The following is a 20,011-nucleotide window of genomic DNA, read 5'->3' as shown; positions in this document are numbered from 1 at the left end:
CTCCCATGAGCGGTGTGTCGCTTTTTTTCTTTGCGCTGATAGCTTTGGAAAAATATTCTGACGGTGGTCAGAGTAGAGCACGACTGCCTCCGTGGCGCATTTGGCTAGCGCGATTGGTTGTTAACCGAAAGGTTGGAGGTTTGAGCACTCCCGAGAATGGTGTGTCTCTTTTTTCTTTGCGCTGATAGCTTTGGAGAAATGTTCTGAGGGTGGTGAGAGTGGAGCACGACTATCTCCGTGACGCAATTGGCTAGCGCGTTCGGCTGTTAACCAAAAGGATGGAGATTGGAGCCCTCCGGAGAGCGGTGTGTCTCTTTTTTTTTCTTTGCGCTGATAGCTTTGGAGGAATGTTCTGATGGTGGTGAGAGTGGAGCACGACTGTTTCCGTGGCAGAATTGGCTAGCGCGATCCGCTGTTAACTGAAAGGTTGGAGGTTCGAGCACTCCCTGTAGCAGTGTGTCGCTTTTTTTCTTTGCGCTGATTGCTTTGGAGAAACGTTCTAACGGTGGTGAGAGTGGAGCACGACTGTCTCCGCGGCGCAAGCGGCTACCGCGTTCGGCTGTTAACTGAAACGTTGGAGGTTTGAGCTCTCCCGGGAGCGATGTGTAGCTTTTTGTCTTTGCGCTGATAGCTTTGGAGAAATGTTCTGAGGTTGGTTAGAGTGGAGCACGAGTTTCTCCGTGGCGCATCTGGCTAGCGCGTTCGACCGTTAACGAAAAGGTAGGAAATTCCAGCCCTCCCATGAGCGGTGTGTCGCTTTTTTTCTTTGCGCTGATAGCTTTGGAAAAATGTTCTGACGGTGGTGAGAGTAGAGCACTACTATCTCTGTGGCGCAATTGGCTAGCGCGTTCAGGTGTTAACGAAAAGGTTAGAGGTTTGAGCCCTCCCGAGAATGGTGTGTCTCTTTTTTCTTTGCGCTGATAGCTTTGGAGAAATGTTCTGAGGGTGGTGAGAGTGGAGCACGACTATCTCCGTGACGCAATTAGCTAGCGCGTTCGGCTGTTGACCAAAAGGTTGGAGGTTCGAGCCCTCCGGAGAGCGGTGTGTCTCTTTTTTTTCTTTGCGCTGATAGCGTTGGAGGAATGTTCTGATGGTGGTGAGAGTGGAGCACGACTGTTTCCGTGGCAGAATTGGCTAGCGCGATCCGCTGTTAACTGAAAGGTTGGAGGTTCGAGCACTCCCTGTAGCAGTGTGTCGCTTTTTTTCTTTGCGCTGATTGCTTTGGAGAAACGTTCTAACGATGGTGAGAGTGGAGCACGACTGTCTCCGTGGCGCAATTGGCTAGCGCGTTCGGCTTTTAACCGAAAGGTTGGAGAGGTTTCACCAACAAGCCCATATCGCCCCTCTTGTCGAAAGGCTGGAGGTTCGAGCCCTCCCGGAAGCGGTGTGTCACTTTTTTTCTTTCAGTGATACCTTTGGAGAAATGCTCTAATAGTGGTGAGAGTGGAGCACGACTGTCTCCATGGCGCAATTGGCTAGCGCGTTCGGCAGTTAACCGAAAGGTCGGAGGTTCGAGCCCTCCTGGGAACGGTGTGTCGCTTTTTTTTCTTCACGCTGATAGCTCTGGAGAAATGTTCTCACGGTGGTGAGAGTGGAGCACGACTATCTCCATGGCGCAATTGGCTAGCGTGTTCGGCTGTTAACCAGAAGGTTGGAGGATTGAGCCCTGCCGAGAGGGTGTGTTTCTTTTTTTCTTCGCCCTGATAGCTTTGGAGAAATGTTCTGACCGTGGTGAGAGTGAGAACGACCGTCTCCGTAGCGCAATTAGCTGTTAACCGTAAGGGTGGAGGTTCCTGCTCTCCCGGAAGCGGTGTGTCGCTTTTTTTCTTTGCGCTGATACCTTTGAGGAATGTTATGACGGTGGTGAGAGCGGAGCACGACTGTCTCCTTGGTGCAATTGGCTAGCGCGATCGGCTGTTAACCAAAAGGTTGGAGGTTCGAGCCCTCCCATGAGCGATGGGTCGCTTTTTTTTCTTCGCGCTGATAGCTTTGAAGAAATGTTCTGACGGTGTTGAGAATGGAGCACGACTATCTCCGTGGCGCAAATGGCTAGCGCAATCGGCTGTTAACCGAAAGGTTATAGGTTCGAGCTTTCCCGGGAGCGGTGTGTCGATTTTTTTTCTTTGCGCTGATACGTTTGAGGAATGTTATGAGGGTGGTGAGAGTGGAGCACGACAGTCTCTTTGGTGCAATTAGCTAGCGCGATCGGATGTTAACCAAAAGGTTGGAGGTTCGAGCCCTCCCATGAGCGCTGTGTCGCTTTTTTTTCTTTGCGTTGATAGCTTTGAAGAAATGTTTCGACGGTGGTGAGAGTGGAGCACGACCATCTCCGTGGCACTAATAGCTAGCGTGATCGGCTGTTCACCGAAAGGTTGGAGGTTCGAGCTCTCCCGGGGGCGGTGTGTCGCTTCTTTTCTTTGCGCTGATACCTTTGAGGAATGTTATGAACGTGTTGAGTGTAGAGCACGACTGTCTCCGTGGCGCAATTGGGTAGCGCGATCGGCTGTTAACCAAAAGGTTGGAGGCTCGAGCCCTCCCATGACTGGTGTGTCGCTTTTTTTCTTCGCGCTGATGGCTATGGAGAAATGTTCTGACGGTGGTGAGAGTAGAGCACGACTGTCTCCGTGCCGCAATTGGCTAGCGCGATCGGCTGTTAACAAAAATTTTGGAGGTTCGAGCCCTCCCATGAGCGGTGTGTCACTTTTTTTTCTTTGCGCTGATACCTTTGAATAAATGTTCTGACCGTGGTGAGAGTGGAGTACTACTGTCTCCGTGGCGCAATTGGCTAGCGCGTTTGGCTGTTAACCGAAAGGTTGGAGATGTTTCACCAACAAGCCCACGTAGCCCCTCTTGTCGAAAGGTTGGAGGTTCGAGCCCCCCGGAAGAGCTGTGTGGCATTTTGCGGTGACAGCTATGGAGAAATGTTCCGACGGTGGTGAGTGTGAAGCACGACTGTCTCCGTGGCGCATTTGGCTAGTGCAATCGGCTGTTAACCGAAAGGTTGGAGGTTCGAGCCCTCCAGGAAACGGTGTGTCACTTTTTTCTTTGCGCTGATAGCTTTGGATAAATGCTCTAACCACGGTGAGAGTGGAGCACGACTGTCTCCATGGCGCAATTGGCTAGCGCGTTCGGCAGTTAACCGAAAGTTTGGAGGTTCGAGCCCTGCTGGGAGCGGTGTGTCGCTTTTTTTTCTTCACGCTGATAGCTCTGGAGAAATGTTTTGACGGTGGTGAGAGTGGAGCACGACTATCTCCGTGGCGCAATTGGATAGCGTGTTCGGCTGTTAACCAGAAGGTTGGAGGATCGAGCCCTCCCGAGAGCGGTGTGTCTCTTTTTTTCTTCGCCCTGATAGCTTTGGAGAAAAGTTCTGACCGTGGTGAGAGTGAGAACGACTGTCTCCGTAGCGCAATTAGCTGTTAACCGTAAGGTTGGATGTTCGATCTGTCCCGGGAGCGGTGTGTCGCTTTTTTTCTTTGCGCTGATACTTTGAGGAATGTTATGACCGTGGTGAGTGTAGAGCACGATTGTCTCCGTGGTGGAATTGGCTAGCGTGATCGGCTGTTAACCAAAAGATTTGAGGTTCGAGCCCTCCCATGAGTGGTGTGTCGCTTTTTTTCTTCGCGCTGATAGCTTTGGAGAAATGTTCTGATGGTGGTGAGAGTGGAGAACGACTGTCTCCGTGGCGCTATTAGCTAGCGCGATCGGCTGTTAACCGAAAAGTTGAAGGTTCGAGCTCTCCTGGGAGCGGTGTGTCGCTTTTTTTCTTTGCGCTGATACCTTTGAGGAATGCTAAGATTGTGGTGAGAGTAGAGCACGACTGTCTCCTTGGTGCATTTGGCTAGCGCGATCGGCTGTTAACCAAAATGTTGGAGGTTCAAGCCCTTCCATGAGCGGTGTGTTGCTTTTTTTTCTTCGCGCTGATAGCTTTGAACAAATGTTGTGACGGTGTTGAGAGTGGAGCACGACTATCTCCGTGGCGCAATTGGCTAGCGCGATCGGCTGTTAACCGAAAAATTGGAGGTTCGAGCTTTCCCGGGAGCGGTGTGTCGCTTTTTCTCTTTGCGCTGATACCTTTGAGGAATGTTATGACGGTGGTGAGAGCGGAGCACGACTGTCTCCTTGGTGCAATTGGCTAGCGCGATCGGCTGTTAACCAAAAGGTTGGAAGTTCGAGCCCTCCCATGAGCGGTGTGTCGCTTTTTTTCGCGCTGATAGCTTTGAAGAAATGTTCTGATGGTGGTGAGAGTGGAGCACGACTATCTTCATAGCGCTATTAACTAGCCCGCTCGGCTGTTAATCGAAAGGTTGGAGGTTCGAGCTTTCCCGGGAGCGGTGTGTCGCTTTTTTTCTTTGCGCTGACACCTTTGAGGAATGTTAAGACCGTGGTGAGAGTAGAGCACGACTGTCTCCTTGGTGCAATTGGCTAGCGCGATCGGCTCTTAACCAAAAGGTTGGAGGTTCGAGCCCTCCCATGAGCGATGTGTCGCTTTTTTTCTTCGCGCTGATAGCTATGGAGAAATGTTCTGACGGTGGTGAGAGTAGAGCACGACTGTCTCCGTGCCGCAATTGGCTAGCGCGATCGGCTGTTAACCAAAAGGTTGGAAGTTCGAGCCCTCCCATGAGCGGTGTGTCACTTTTTAGGGGCGAAGCTCCTTAGGGCGTGGGCTGTGCGTCCCCTGTAGCCTGTATGTAGCCACCTCTATTTTAGTTCTTGCAGTGTTCACTAGATGGCGGTACCGTCCCCTGTATGTAGCCACGTCTAGTTTAGTTCTTGCAGTGTTCACTAGATGGCGGTACCGTCTCCTGTATGTAGCCACCTCTCGTTTAGTTCTTGTAGTGTTTACTAGATGGTGGTACTTGTAGCTGATGATGAAAAGATGCAAGATGTTATAAACTAGAAAGCGATACTTGTAGTTGATGAAAGACGCGAGATCTTATAAAATAGGAATGATGTCACATATGGCGCGTGTCATTGGTTGAAGGCAATCGTTCGAATTAGTGTGGCAACGTACGCTAGGGGGAGCATGGTAATAAAATCCGTTCGCTGTTGGCGCGCGCTCGGAGTCGCCGGATGGATAAGGCTGCACAGCGGAGAGAGCGCAAGGCGGCAGCAGCGCGCGCTCGCAGACAGAATCCCGATGTGCGAGCGCGCGAGGCAAGGGACATCGCAAGCCATCCATCGTCTAAGAACAAATAAAAGTTGATTTGTGTATATACACACACAGCGTTTCTCACGTCTTTATATGATGATCGACTGGGCGAATTACACGGAAGATTCACAGTTTACCGATGAATCCCTCCGGAGCTTCGCCCATTCATCATCATTCACCCCGTGAATATGCCGTAATTTTTTTTATTTGCGCTGATACCTTTGGATAAATGTTCTGACCGTGGTGAGAGTGGAGTACGACTGTCTCCGTGGCGCAATTGGATAGTGCGTTTGGCTGTTAACCGAAAGGTTGGAGACGTTTTACCAACATGCCCACATAGCCCCTCTTGTCGAAAGGTTGGAGGTTCGAGCCCTCCCGGGAGAGCTGTGTGGCGTTTTTGCGGTGACAGCTATGGAGAAATGTTCCGACGGTGGTGAGTGTGAAGCACAACTGTCTCCGTGGCGCATTTGGCTAGTGCAATTGGCTGTTAACCGAAAGATTGGAGGTTCGAGCCCTCCCGGAAACGGTGTGTCACTTTTTTCTTTGCGCTGATAGCTTTGGATAAATGCTCTAACCGCGGTGAGAGTGGAGCACGACTGTCTCCATGGCGCAATTGGCTAGCGCGTTCGGCAGTTAACCGAAAGTTTGGAGGTTCGAGCCCTCCTGGGAGCGGTGTGTCGCTCTTTTTTCTTCACGCTGATAGCTATGGAGAAATGTTTTCACGGTTGTGAGAGTGAAGCACGACTATCTCCGTGGCGCAATTGGCTAGCGTGTTCGGCTGTTAACCAGAAGGTTGGAGGATCGAGCCCTGCCGAGGGCGGTGTCTCTTTTCTTTCTTCGCGCTGATTGCTTTGGAGAAATGTTCTGACCGTGGTGAGAGTGAAACACGACTGTCTCGGTGGCGCTATTAGCTAGCGCGATCGGCTGTTAACCGAAAAGTGGAAGGTTTGAGCTCTCCCGGGAGCGGTGTGTTGCCTTTTCTCTTTGCGCTAATACCTTTGAGGAATGTTACGACGGTGGTGAGAGCGGAGCACGACTGTCTCCTTGGTGCAATTGGCTAGCGCGATCGGCTGTTAACCAAAAGGTTGGAGGTTCGAGCCCTCCCATGAGCGATGTGTCGCTTTTTTTCTTCGCGCTGATAGCATTGAAGAAATGTTTTGACGGTGGTGAGAGTGGAGCACGACCATTTCCGTGGCGCTAATAGCTAGCGCGATCGGCTGTTAACCGAAAGGTTGGAGGTTCGAGCTCTCCCGGGGGCGGTGTGTCGCTTCTTTTCTTTGCGCTGATACCTTTGAGGAATGTTATGAACGTGGTGAGTGTAGAGCACGACTGTGTCCGTGGCGCAATTGGGTATCGCGATCGGCTGTTAACCAAAAGGTTGGTGGCTCGAGCCCTCCCGGGAGAGCTGTGTGGCTTTTTTGCGGTGACAGCTATGGAGAAATGTTCCGACGGTGGTGAGTGTGAAGCACAACTGTCTCCGTGGCGCATTTGGCTAGTGCAATTGGCTGTTAACCGAAAGGTTGGAGGTTCGAGCCCTCCCGGAAACGGTGTGTCACTTTTTTATTTGCGCTGATAGCTTTGGATAAATGCTCTAACCACGGTGAGAGTGGAGCACGACTGTCTCCATGGCGCAACTGGCTAGCGCATTCGGCAGTTAACCGAAAGTTTGGAGGTTCGAGCCCTCCTGGGAGCGGTGTGTCGCTTTTTTTTCTTCACGCTGATAGCTCTGGAGAAATGTTTTCACGGTGGTGAGAGTGAAGCACGACTATCTCCGTGGCGCATTGGTTAGCGTGTTCGGCTGTTAACCAGAAGGTTGGAGGATCGAGTCCTCCCGAGAGCGGTGTGTCTCTTTTTTTCTTCGCCCTGATAGCTTTGGTGAAAAGTTCTGACCGTGGTGAGAGTGAGAACGACTGTCTCCGTAGCGCAATTAGCTGTTAACCGTAAGGTTGGAGGTTCGAGCTGTCCCGGGAGCGGTGTGTCGCTTTTTTTCTTTGCGCTGATATTTTGAGGAATGTTATGACCGTGGTGAGAGTCGAGCACGAATATCTCCATGGCGCAGTTGGCCAGCGCGTTTAACTGTTAAACGAAAGGTTGGAGGTTCGAGCCCTCCCGGGGGCGGTGTGTCGCTTTTTTCTTTGCGCTGATACCTTTGAGGAATGTTATGAACGTGGTGAGTGTAGAGCACGACAGTCTCCGTGGTGCAATCAGCTAGCGCGATCGGATGTTAACCAAAAGGTTGGAGGTTCGAGCCCTCCCATGAGTGGTGTGTCGCTTTTTTTCTTCGCGCTGATAGCTTTGGAGAAATGTTCTGACGGTGGTGAGAGTGGAGCACGACTATCACCGTGGCGCAATTGGCTAGCCCGATCGGCTGTTAACCGAAATGTTGGAGGTTCGAGCCCTCCCGAGAGCGGTGTTCTCTTTTGTTTCTTCGCGCTGATAGCTTTGGAGAAATGTTCTGACCGTGGTGAGAGTGGAACACGACTGTCTCCGTGGCGCTATCAGCTAGCGGGATCGGCTGTTAACCAAAAAATTGAAGGTTCGAGCTCTCCCGGGAGTGGTGTGTCGCTTTTTTTCTTTGCGCTGATACCTTTGAGGAATGCTAAGATTGTGGTGAGAGTAGAGCACGACAGTCTCCCTGGTGCAATCAGCTAGCGCGATCGGATGTTAACCAAAATGTTGGAGGTTCGAGCCCTCCCATGAGTGGTGTGTCGCTTTTTTTCTTCGCGCTGATAGCTTTGGAGAAATGTCCTGACGGTGGTGAGAGTGGAGCACGACTATCACCGTGGCGCAATTGGCTAGCCCGATCGGCTGTTAACCGAAATGTTGGAGGTTCGAGCCCTCCCGAGAACGGTGTTCTCTTTTGTTTCTTCGCGTTGATAGCTTTGAAAAAATGTTCTGACGGTGGTGAGAGTGGAGCACGACCATCTCCGTGGCGCTAATGCCTAGCGTGATCGGCTGTTAACCGAAAGGTTGGAGGTTCGAGCTCTCCCGGGAGCGGTGTGTCGCTTTTTTTCTTTGCGCTGATACCTATGAGGAATGTTAAGACCATGGTGAGAGTAGAGCACGACTGTCTCCTTGGTGCAATTGGCTAGCGCGATCGGCTGTTAACCAAAAGGTTGGAGGTTCGAGCCCTCCCATGAGCGATGTGCCGCTTTTTTTTCTTCGCGCTGATAGCTTTGAAGAAATGTTTTGACGGTGGTGAGAGTGAAGCACGACCATCTCCGTGGCGCTAATAGCTAGCGCGATCGGCAGTTAACGAAAGGTTGGAGGTTGGAGCTCTCCCGGGGGCGGTGTGTCGCTTCTTTTCTTTGCGCTGATACCTTTGAGGAATGTTATGAACGTGGTGAGTGTAGAGCACAACTGTCTCCGTGGCGCAATTGGTAGCGCGATCGGCTGTTAACCAAAAGGTTGGAGGCTCGAGCCCTCCCATGAGTTGTGTGTCGCTTTTTTTCTTCGCACTGATAGCTATGGAGAAATCTTCTGACGGTGGTGAGAGTAGAGCACGACTGTCTCCGTGCCGCAATTGGCTAGCGCGATCGGCTGTTAACAAAAATTATGGAGGTTCGAGCCCTCCCATGAGCGGTGTGTCACTTTTTTTTTCTTTGCGCTGATACCTTTGAATAAATGTTCTGACCGTGGTGAGAGTGGAGTACTACTGTCTCCATGGCGCAATTGGCTAGCGCGTTCGGCAGTTAACCGAAAGTTTGGAGGTTCGAGCCCTGCTGGGAGCGGTGTGTCGCTTTTTTTTCTTCACGCTGATAGCTCTGGAGAAATGTTTTGACGGTGGTGAGAGTGGAGCACGACTATCTCCGTGGCGCAATTGGATAGCGTGTTCGGCTGTTAACCAGAAGGTTGGAGGATCGAGCCCTCCCGAGAGCGGTGTGTCTCTTTTTTTCTTCGCCCTGATAGCTTTGGAGAAAAGTTCTGACCATGGTGAGAGTGAGAACGACTGTCTCCGTAGCGCAATTAGCTGTTAACCGTAAGGTTGGATGTTCGATCTGTCCCGGGAGCGGTGTGTCGCTTTTTTTCTTTGCGCTGATACTTTGAGGAATGTTATGACCGTGGTGAGTGTAGAGCACGATTGTCTCCGTGGTGGAATTGGCTAGCGTGATCGTCTGTTAACCAAAAGATTTGAGGTTCGAGCCCTCCCATGAGTGGTGTGTCGCTTTTTTTCTTCGCGCTGATAGCTTTGGAGAAATGTTCTGATGGTGGTGAGAGTGGAGCACGACTGTCTCCGTGGCGCTATTAGCTAGCGCGATCGGCTGTTAACCGAAAAGTTGAAGGTTCGAGCTCTCCTGGGAGCGGTGTGTCGCTTTTTTTCTTTGCGCTGATACCTTTGAGCAATGTTAAGACTGTGGTGAGAGTAGAGCACGACTGTCTCCTTGGTGCAATTGGCTAGCGCGATCAGCTGTTAACCAAAAGGTTGGAGGTTCGAGCCCTCCCATGAGCTGTGTGTCGCTTTTTTTTCTTCGCGCTAATAGCTTTGAAGAAATGTTCTGACGAAGATGAGAGTGGAGCACGACTATCTCCGTGGAGCAATTGGCTAGCGCGATCGGCAGTAAACCGAAATGTTGGACGCTCGAGCCCTCCCATGAGTGGTGTGTCGCTTTTTTTCTTCGCGCTGATAGCTATGGAGAAATGTTCTGACGGTGGTGAGAGTAGAGCACGACTGTCTCCGTGCCGCAATTGGCTAGCGCGATCGGCTGTTAACCAACAGGTTGGAGGTTCGAGCCCTCCCATGAGCGGTGTGTCGCTTTTTTTCTTTGCGCTGATACCATTGAGGAATGTTATGAGCGTGGTGAGTGTAGAGCACGACTGTCTCCGTGGCGCAATTGGGTAGCGCGATCGGCTGTTAACCAAAAGGTTGGAGGTTCGAGCCCTCCCATGAGTGGTGTGTCGCTTTTTTTCTTCGCGCTGATAGCTTTGAAGAAATGTTCTGACGGTGGTGAGAGTGGAGCACGACTATCTCCGTGACGCTATTAGCTAGCGCGATCGGCTGTTAACCGAAAGGTTGGAGGTTCGAGCTCTCCCGGGAGCGGTGCGTCGCTTTTTTTCTTTGCGCTGATACCTTTGAGGAATGTTGAGACCGTCGTGAGAGTAGAGCACGACTGTCTCCTTGGTGCAATTGGCTAGCGCGATCGGCTCTTAACTGAAATGCTGGAGGTTCGAGCCCTCCCGGGAGCAGTGTGTCGCTTTTTTCTTTGCGCTGATAGCTTTGGAGAAACGTTCTGACGGTGGCGAGAGTGGAGCACGACCGTCTCCGTGGAGCTATCGGCTAGCGCAATCGGCTGTTAACCGGAAGGTTGGATGTTCGAGCCCTCCCGGGAGAGGTGTGTCGCTTTTTTCTTTGCGCTGACAGCTATGGAGAAATGTTCCGACAGTGGTGTGAGTGGAGCAAGACTGTCTCCGTTCGCAATTGACTAGCGCGATCGGCTCTTAACCGAAAGGTTGGAGGTTTGATCCCTCCCGGGAGTAGTGTGTCGCTTTTTTTCGCGCTGATAGCTTTGGAGAAATGTTCTGACGGTGGTGAGAGTGGAACACGACTGTCTCAATGGCGCAATTGGCTAGCGCGTTCGGCTGTTAACCCAAGGTTTGGACGTTCGAGCCCTCCCGAGAGCGGTGTGTCTCTTTTTTTCTTTGCGCTGATAGCTTTGGAGAAATGTTCTGAGAGTGGTGAGAGTGGAGCACGACTATCTCCGTGACGCAATTGGCTAGCGCGTTCGGCTGTTAACCAAACGTTTGGAGGTTCGAGCCCTCCGGAAAGCGGTGTGTCTCTTTTTTTTTTCGATCTGATAACTTTGGAGAAATGTTCCGATGGTGGTGAGAGTGGAGCGCGAGTTTCTCCGTGGCACAATTGCCTAGTGCGTTAGGCTGTTAACCGAAGGGTTGGAGGTTCGAGACCTCGCGGGGGTGGTGTGTCGCTTTTTTTTCTTTGCACTGATAGCTGTTGAGAAATCTTCTGATGGTCGTGAGAGTGCAGTATGACTGTCTTCGTGGCGCAACTGGCTAGTGCATTCGTCCGTTAACGGAAAGGTTGGAGGTTCGAGCCCTCCCGGGAGCGGCGTGTCACTTTTTTTTTCAAGCTGATAGCTTTGGACAAATGTTCTGACGGTAATGAGAGTAGAGCACGGCTATCTCTTTGGCGCAATTGGCTAGCGCGTTCAGCTGTTAACCAAAAGGTTGGAGGTTTGAGCCCTCCCGAGAGCGGTGTGTCTCTTTTTTTCTTTGCACTGATAGCTCTAAAGAAATGTTCTGAGGGTGGTGAGAGTAGAGCACGACTATTTCCGTGACGCATTTGGCTAGCGCGTTGGGCTGTTAACCAAATGGTTGGAGGTTCGAGCCCTCCCGAGAGCGGTGTGTCTCTTTTTTCTGCGCTGATAGCTTTGGAGGAATGTTATGACGGTGGTGAGAGTAGAGCACGACTGTCTCCGTGGCAGAATTGGCTAGCGCGATCGGCTGTTAACTGAAATGTTGGAGGTTCGAGCACTCCCGGAAGAGCTGTGTCGCTTTTTTTTTGCGGTGACAGCTATGGAGAAATGTTCCGACGGTGGTGAGAGTTGAGCAAGACTGTTTACGTGCGCAATTGGCCAGCGCGATCGGCTGTGAACCGAAAGGTTGGAGGTTCGAGCCCTCCCGTGAGCGGGGTATTGCTTTTTTTTCTTGCGCTGACAGCTATGGAGAAATGTTCCGACGGTGGTGAGAGTGGAGCACGACTGTCTCCGTGGCGCATTTGGCTAGCGCGATCGGCTGTTTACCGAAATGTTGGAGGTTCGAGCCCTCCCGGGAGCGGTGTGTCACTTTTTTTCTTTGCGCTGATACATTTGCGGAAATGCTCTGACCGTGCATGACTATCTACGTGGCGCAATCGGCTAGCATTTTCGGCTGTTAACCAGAAGGTTGGAGGTTCGAGCCCTACCGAGAGCGGTGTGTCTCTTTTCTTCTTCGCCCTGATAGCTTTGGAGAAATGTTCTGACCGTGGTGAGAGTAGGGCACGACTGTCTCCGTGGCGCTATTGGCTAGCGCAATCGGCTGTTAACCGAAAAGTGGGATGTTCGAGCCCTCTCGGGAGAGGTGTGTCGCTTTTTTCTTTGTGCTGACAGCTATGGAGAAATGTTCCAACAGTGGTGAGAGTGGAGCAAGACTGTCTCCGTGCGCAATAGACTAGCGCGATGAGCTGTTAACCGAAAGGTTGGAGGTTTGAGCCCTCCCGGGAGCGGTGTGTCGCTTTTATTCTTTGCGCTGATAGCTTTGTAAAAATGTTCTGATGGTGGTGAAAGTGGAACACGACTGTCTCCATGGCGCAATTGGATAGCGCGTTCGGCTGTTAACCCAAGGTTTGGAAGTTCGAGCCCTCCCAGGAGCGGTGTGTCGCTTTTTTTCTTTGCGCTTATAGCTATGGAGAAATGTTTCGACGGTGGTGAGAGTGGAGCACGACTGTTTCAGTGGTGCATTTGGCTAGCGCGATCGGCTGTTTACCGAAAGGTTGGAGGTTGGAGCCCTCCCGGGAGCGGCGTTTCGCTTTTTTCTTTGCGGTGACAGTAATGGAGAAATGTTCCGACAGTTGTGAGAGTGGAGCACGACTGTCTCCGTGGCGCAATCTGCTAACGCGTCGGCTGTTAAGCAAAAATTTGGAGGTTCGAGCCCTCCCGAGAGCGGTGTGTCTCTTTTTTTCTTCACCCTGATAGCTTTGGAGAAATGTTCTGACCGTGGTGAGAGTGAGAACGACTGTCTCCGTAGCGCGATTGGCTAGCGCGTTCGGCTGTTAACCGAAAGGTTGGAGGTTCGAGCCCTCCCGGGAGCGGTGTGTCAGTTTTTTTCTTTGCGCTGATACCTTTGGAGAAATGATCTGACCATGGTAAGAGTAGAGCATGACTATCTACGTGGTGCAATTGGCAGCGCGTTCGGCTGTTAACCAAAAGGTTGGAGGTTCCAGCCCTCCCGAGAGCGGTGTGTCGTTTTTTTTATTTGTGCTGATAGCTTTGGAGGAATGTTCTGACCGTGGTGAGAGTGGGGCACGACTGTCTCCGTGGCGCTACTGGCTAGCGCAATCGGCTTTTAACCGAAAGGTTGGATGTTCGAGCCCTCCCGGGAGAGGTGTGTCGCTTTTCTCTTTGCGCTGACAGCTATGGAGAAATGTTGCGATGGTGGTGAGAGTGGAGCACGACTGTCTCCGTGGCGCATTTGGCTAGCGTGATCGGCTGTTAACCTAAAGGTTTAAGGTTTGAGCCCTCCTGGGAATGGTGTGTCATTTTTTCTGTTTGTACTGATAGCTTTGGAGAAATGTTCTGACAGTGGTGAGAGTGAAGCACAACTATCTCCGTAGCGCAATTGGCTAGCACATTCGGCTGTTAACCAAAAGGTTGAAGGTTCGAGCCCTCCCGAGAGCAGTGTGTATCTTTTTTTCTTCGCCCTGATAGCTTTGGAGAAATGTTCTGACCGTGGTAAGAGTGAAAATGACTGTCTCCGTAGCGCAATCGGCTAGCGCGTTCGGCTGTTAACCGAAAGGTTGGAGGTTCGAGCCCTCCCGGGAGAGGTGTGTCGCTTTTTTCTTTGCGCTGACAGCTATGGAGAAATGTTCCAACGGTGGTGAGAGTTGAGCAAGACTGTCTCCGTGGCGCATTTGGCTGGCGTGATCGGCTGTTCACCGAAAGGTTGGAGGTTCGAGCCCTCCCTGAAGCGGTGCGTCACTTTTTTTCTTTGCGCTGATACATTTGCAGAAATGCTCTAACCGTGCTGAGAGTGAAGCACGACTATCTACGTGGCGCAATCGGCTAGCGTTTTTGGCTGTTAACCAGAAGGTTCGAGGTTCGAGCCCTACCGAGAGCGGTGTGTCTCTTTTCTTCTTCGCCCTGATAGCTTTGGAGAAATGTTGTGACCGTGGTGAGAGTGAGAATGTCTCCGTAGCGCAATTGGCTAGCGCGTTCGGCTGTAACCGAAAGGTTCGAGGTTCGAGCCCTCCTGGGAGCGGTGTGTCGCTTTTTTTCTTTGTGCTGATAGCTTTGGAGAATTGTTCTGACCATGGTGAGAGTTGAGCAAGACTGTCTCCATGCGCAATAGGCTAGTGCGATCGGCTGTTAACCGAAAGGTTGGAGGTTCGAGCCCTCCTGGGAGCGGTGTGTCGTTTTTTTTATTTGTGCTGATAGCTTTGGGGAAATGTTCTGACGGTGGTGAGAGTGGAGCACGACTTTCTCCGTGGCAAAATTGCCTAGCGCAATTAGCTGTTAACCTAAAGGTTGGATGTTCGAGCCCTCCCGGTAGAGGTGTGTCACTTTTTTCTTTGCGCTGACAGCTATGAAGAAATGTTTCGACGGTGGTGAGAGTGGAGCACGACTGTCTCTGTGGTGCATTTGGCTAGCGCGCTCGGCTCATTACTGAAAGGTTGGAGGCTCGAGCCCTCCAGGGAGCGGTGTGTCACTTTTTTTCTTTGCGCTGATACATTTGCAGAAATGCTCTGACCGTGCTGAGAGTGGAGCACGACTATCTACGTGGCGCAATCGGCTAGTGTTTTCGGCTGTTATCCAGAAGGTTGGAGGTTCGAGCCCTCCTGGGAGTGGTGTGTCGTTTTTTTATTTGTGCTGATAGCTTTGGGGAAATGTTCTGACGGTGGTGAGAGTGGAGCACGACTGTCTCCGTGGCAAAATTGGCTAGCGCAATTAGCTGTTAACCGAAAGTTTGGATGTTCGAGCCCTCCCGGGGTGGTGTGTCGCTTTTTTTTCTACACGCAGATAGCTTTGGAGAAATGTTCTGACCGTGGTGAGAGTGGGGCACGACTGTCTCCGTGGCGCTATTGGCTAGCGCACTCGGCTGTTAACCGAAAGCTTGGATGTTCGAGCCCCCCCGGGAGAGGTGTGTCGCTTTTTTCTTTGCGCTGACCGCTATGGAGAAATGTTTCGACAGTGGTGAAAGTGGAGCAAGACCGTCTCTGTGCGCAATTGACTAGCGCGATTGGCTGTTAACCAAAAGTTTGGAGGTTCGAGCCCTCCCATGAGCGGTGTGTCGCTTTTTTTTCTTTGCGCTGATAGCTTTGGAGAAAGTTCTAACGGTGGTGAGAGTGGAGCACGAGTTTCTCCGTGGCACAGTTGGCTAGCGCGTTTGGCTGTTAAACAAAAATTTGGAGGTTCCAGCCCTCCCGGCGGCGGTGTGTCGCTTTTTTTCTTCGCGCTGATATCTTCGAAGAAATGTTCTGACCGTGGTGAGAGTGGGGCACGACTGTCTCTGTGGCGCTATTGGCTAGCGCAATTGGCGGTTAACCGAAAATTTGGAGGTTCGAGCCCTCCCGGCGGCGGTGTGTCGCTTTTTTTCTTCGCGCTGATATCTTCGGAGAAATGTTCTGACCGTGGTGAGAGTGGAGCACGACTACCTGCGTGACGCAATTGGCCAGCGCGTTAGGCTGTTAACCAAAAGGTTGGAGGTTCCAGCCCTCCCGGGAGGAGTGTGTCGTTTTTTTTCTTTGCGGTGATAGCTTTGGAGAAACGTTCTGACGGTGGTGAGAGTGGAGCACGACTGTCTCCATGGCGCAATTGGCTAGTGCGTTCGGCTGTTAACCGAAAGGTTTGAAAGGTTTCACCAACAAGCCCACATCGCCACTCTTGTCGAAAGTTTTCAGGTTCGAGCACTCCCGGGAGAGCTGTGTCGCTTTTTTTGCGGTGACAGCTATGGAGAAATGTTCCGATGGTGGTGAGAGTGGAGCACGACTGTCTCCGTGGCGCATTTGGCTAGCGCAATTGGCGGTTAACCGAAAGGTTGGAGGTTCGAGCCCTCCCGGGAGCATTGTGTCGCTTTTTTTCTTTGCGCTGATAGCTTTGGAAAAACGTTCTGATGGTGGAGAGAGTGGAGCGCGACTGTCTCCGTGGCGCAATTGGCTAGCGCGTTGGGCTGTTAACCAAAAGGTTGAAGGTTCGAACCCTCCCATGAGCTGTGTGTCTCTTATTTTCTTTGCGCTGATACCTTTGAAAAAATGTTCTGATGGTTGTGAGAGTGGAGCATGACTACCTGCGTGACGCAATTGGCCAGCGCGTTAAGCTGTTAACCAAAAGGTTGGAGGTTCCAGCCCTGCCGGGAGGAGTGTGTCGCTTTTTTTTCTACACGCAGATAGCTTTGAAGAAATGTTCTGACCGTGGTGAGAGTGGGGCACGACTGTCTCCGTGGCGCTATTGGCTAGCGCACTCGGCTGTTAGCTGAAAGCTTGGATGTTCGAGCCCTCCCGGGAGAGGTGTGTTGCTTTTTTCTTTGCGCTGACAGCTATGAAGAAATGTTTCGACAGTGGTGAGAGTGGAGCAAGACTGTCTCTCTGCGCAATTGACTAGCGCGATTGGCTGTTAACCAAAAGTTTGGAGGTTCGAGTCCTCCCATGAGCGGTGTGTCGCTTTTTTTTCTTTGCTCTGATAGCTTTGGAGAAATGTTCTGACGGTGGTGAGAGTGGAGCACGACTATCTCCGTGGCGCAATTGGTTAGCACATTTGGCTGTTAACCAAAAGGTTGGAGGTTCGAGCCCTTTCGAGAGCGGTGTGTCTCTTTTCTTTTCTTCATGCTGATAGCTTTGGAGAAATGGTCTGACCGTGGTGACAGTGGAGCACGGCTGTCTCCGTGGTGCTATTGGCTAGCGCGATCGGCTGTTAACCAGGAGGTTGGAGGTTCGATAGCTTTGGAGAAATGTTCTCACGGTAGTGAGAGTGGAGCACGACTGTCTCCGTGGCAAATTTGGCTAGCGCAATTAGCTGTTAACCGAAAGGTTGGATGTTCGAGCCCTCCCGGGGGCGGTGTGTCGCTTTTTTTTCTACGCGCTGATAGCTTTGGAGAAATGTTCTGACCGTGGTGAGAGTGGGGCACGACTGTCTCCGTGGCACTATTGGCTAGCGCAATCGGCTGTTAACAGAAAGGTTGGATGTTCGAGCCCTCCCGGGAGAGGTGTGTCGCTTTTTTCTTTGCGCTGACAGTTATGGAGAAATGTTTCGACAGTGGTGAAAGTGGAGTAAGACCGTCTCTGTGCGAAATTGGCTAGCGAGTTCGGCTGTTAACCAAAAGGTTTGAGTTTCGAGCCCTCCCGAGAGTGGTGTGTCTCTTTTTTTTCTGCATGCTGATAACTTTGGAGAAATGGTCGGACCGTGGTGATAGTGGAGCACGGCTGTCTCCGTGGTGCTATTGGCTAGCGCGATCGGCTGTTAACCGAAAGGTTGGAAGTTCGAGCCCTCCTGGGAGCGGTGTGTCGTTTTTTTTTATTTGCGCTGATAGCTCTGGAGAAATAATCTGAAAGTGGTGAGAGTGGAGCAAGACTGTCTCCTTGGCGCAATTGGCTAGCGCGATTGGCTGGTAACCAAAAGTTTGGAGGTTCGAGCCCTCCCTGGAGTGGTGTGTCGGTTTTTTTTTCTTTGTGCTGATAGCTTTGGAGAAATCTTCTGATGGTGGTGAGAGTGGAGCACGACTATCTCCGTGGCGCAATTGGCTAGCACATTCAGCTGTTAACCAAAAGGTTGGAGGTTCCAGCCCTCCCGAGAGCGGTGTGTCTCTTTTTTTTCTTCGCACTGATAGGTTTGGAGAAATGGTCTGACTGTGGTGAGAGTGGAGCACGGGTATCTCCGTGGCGCTATTGGCCAGGGCGTTCAGCTGTTAAGAAAAAGGTTGGAGGTTCGAGCCCTCCCGAGAGCGGTGTGTCTCTTTTTTCTTTGCGCTGACAGCTGTGGAGAAATGTTCTGACGGTGGTGAGAGTAGAGCACGACTGTCTACGTGGCGCAATTGGCTAGCGCGTTGGTCTGTTAACCAAAACGTTGAAGGTTCGAACCCTCCCATGAGCGGTGTGTCTCTTATTTTCTTCGCGCTGATACAGTTGCAGAAATGCTCTGACCGTGCTGAGAGTGGAGCATAACTATCTCCGTGGCCCAATTGGCTAGCGTGTTTGGCTGTTAACTGAAAGTTTGGAGGTTCCAGCCTTCCCGTGATCAGTGTGTCGCTTTTTTTGCGCTGATAGCTTTGGAGAAACGTTCTGAAGGTGGTGAGAGTGGAGCACGACTGTCTCCATGGCGCAATTGGCTAGCGTGTTCGGCTGTTAACCGAAAGGTTTGAAACGTTTCACCAACAAGCTCACATCGCCAGTCTTTTCGAAAGGTTGGAGGTTTGAGCACTCCCGGAAGAGCTGTGTCGCTTTTTGTCGCGGTGACAGCTATGGAGATATGTTCCGATGGTGGTGAGAGTGGAGCACGACTGTCTCCGTGGCGCATTTGGCTAGCGCAATCGGCGGTTAACCGAAAGGTTGGAGGTTTGAACCCTCCCGGGAGCAGGGTGTCACTTCTTTTCTTTGTGCTGATACCTTTGGAGAAATGCTCTAACCGTGGTGAGAGTGGAGCACGACTGTCTTCGTGGCGCAATTGGCTAGCGCGTTTGATGCTTAACCGAAAGGCTTGAGGTTCGAGCCCTCCTGGGAGCGGTGTGTCGCTTTATTTGTTCGCCCTGATAGCTTTGGAGAAATGTTCTGACCGTGCTGAGAGTGCAGCACGACTGTCTCCGTAGCACAATTGGCTAGCGCGATTGGCTGTTAACCGAAAGGTTGGAGGTTTGAGCCCTCCCGGGAGCGGTGTATCGCTTTTTTTCTTTGCGCTGATACCTTTGAGGAATGGTATGACCATGGTAAGAGTAGTGCACGACTGTCTCCTTGGCACAATTGGCTAGCGCGATCGGCTGTTAACCAAAAGGTTGGAGGTTCGAGCACCCCATGAGCGGTGTGTCGCTTTTTTTCTTTGTGCTGATAGCTTTGGAGAAGTGTTCTGCCAGTGGTGAGAGTGCAACACGACTATCTCCATGGCGCAATTGGCTAGCGCGATCGGCTGTCAACCGAAAGCTTGAAGGTTCGAGGCCTCCCGAGAGTGGTGTGTCGTTTTTTTCAATTGTGCTGATAGCTTTGGGGAAATGTTCGGACGGTGGTGAGAGTGGAGCACGACTGTCTCCGTGGCAAAATTGGCTAGCGCAATTAGCTGTTAACCGATAGAATGGAGGTTCGAGCACTCCCGAGAGCGGTGTGTCTCTTTTCTTTTCTTAATGCTGATAACTTTGGAGAAATGGTCTCACAGTGGTGAGAGTGGGGCACGTCTGTCTCCGTGGCGCTATTGGCTAGCGCCATCGGCTGTTAACCGAAAGGTTGGAGGTTCGAGGCCTCCCGGGAGCGGTGTGTCGTTTTTTTTATTTGAGCTGATAGCTTTGGGGAAATGTTCTGACGGTGATGAGAGTGGAGCACGAGTTTCTCCGTGGCAGAGTTGGCTAGCGCGTTTGGCTGTTAAACGAAAAGTTGGATGTTCGAGCCCTCCCAGCAGAGGTGTCGCGCTTTTTTCTTTGCGCTGACAGCTATGGAGAAATGTTTCGACGGTGGAGAGAGTGGAGCACGACTGTCTCTGTGGCGCATTTGGCTAGCGCAATTGGCAGTTAACCGAAAGGTTGGAGGTTCGAGCCCTCTCGGGAGCGGTTTGTCACTTTTTGTCTTTGCGCTGATACCTTTGGAGAAATGTTCTGACCGTAGTGAGAGTGAGAATGACTGTCTCCGTAGCGCAACTGGCTAGCGCGTTCGGTTGTCAACCGAAAGGTTTGAGGTTCGAGCCCTCCCGGGAACGGTGTGTCGCTTTTTTTTATTTGCGCTGATACCTTTGGGGAAATGTTCTGACGGTGGTGAGAGTGGAGCACGACTGTCTTCGTGCGCAATTGACTAGCGCGATCGGCTGTTAACCGAAAAGTTGGAGGTTTAAGCCCTCGCCGGAGCGGTGTATCGCATTTTTTCTTTGCGCTGATACATTTGAGGAATGTTATGACCATGGTAAGAGTAGTGCACGACTGTCTCCTTGGCACAATTGGCTAGCGCGATCGGCTGTTAACCAAAAGGTT

General features: G+C 51.6%; 4 non-coding genes across 4 annotated transcripts; all 4 read left to right on the top strand.

The window, feature by feature from the left end:
- Positions 1-1,456: 1,456 nt before the first annotated feature.
- TRNAN-GUU (transfer RNA asparagine (anticodon GUU)) lies at positions 1,457-1,530 on the top strand. The gene has a single exon. It is a non-coding gene; the product is annotated as a tRNA-Asn (tRNA).
- An 11,346-nt stretch (positions 1,531-12,876) lies between these two features.
- On the top strand, positions 12,877-12,950 carry TRNAN-GUU (transfer RNA asparagine (anticodon GUU)). The gene has a single exon. It is a non-coding gene; the product is annotated as a tRNA-Asn (tRNA).
- Positions 12,951-13,609: 659 nt separating this feature from the next.
- Positions 13,610-13,682, top strand: TRNAN-GUU (transfer RNA asparagine (anticodon GUU)). The gene has a single exon. It is a non-coding gene; the product is annotated as a tRNA-Asn (tRNA).
- Positions 13,683-19,669: 5,987 nt separating this feature from the next.
- On the top strand, positions 19,670-19,743 carry TRNAD-GUC (transfer RNA aspartic acid (anticodon GUC)). The gene has a single exon. It is a non-coding gene; the product is annotated as a tRNA-Asp (tRNA).
- Positions 19,744-20,011: the final 268 nt, after the last annotated feature.

The sequence above is a fragment of the Rhipicephalus microplus genome, chromosome 4 (genome assembly GCF_043290135.1).
Source record: "Rhipicephalus microplus isolate Deutch F79 chromosome 4, USDA_Rmic, whole genome shotgun sequence".
Lineage (NCBI taxonomy): Eukaryota > Metazoa > Arthropoda > Arachnida > Ixodida > Ixodidae > Rhipicephalus > Rhipicephalus microplus.
The sequence above is the reverse complement of the archived record's forward strand: the minus strand, read 5'-3'. Positions and strand labels throughout refer to the sequence as shown.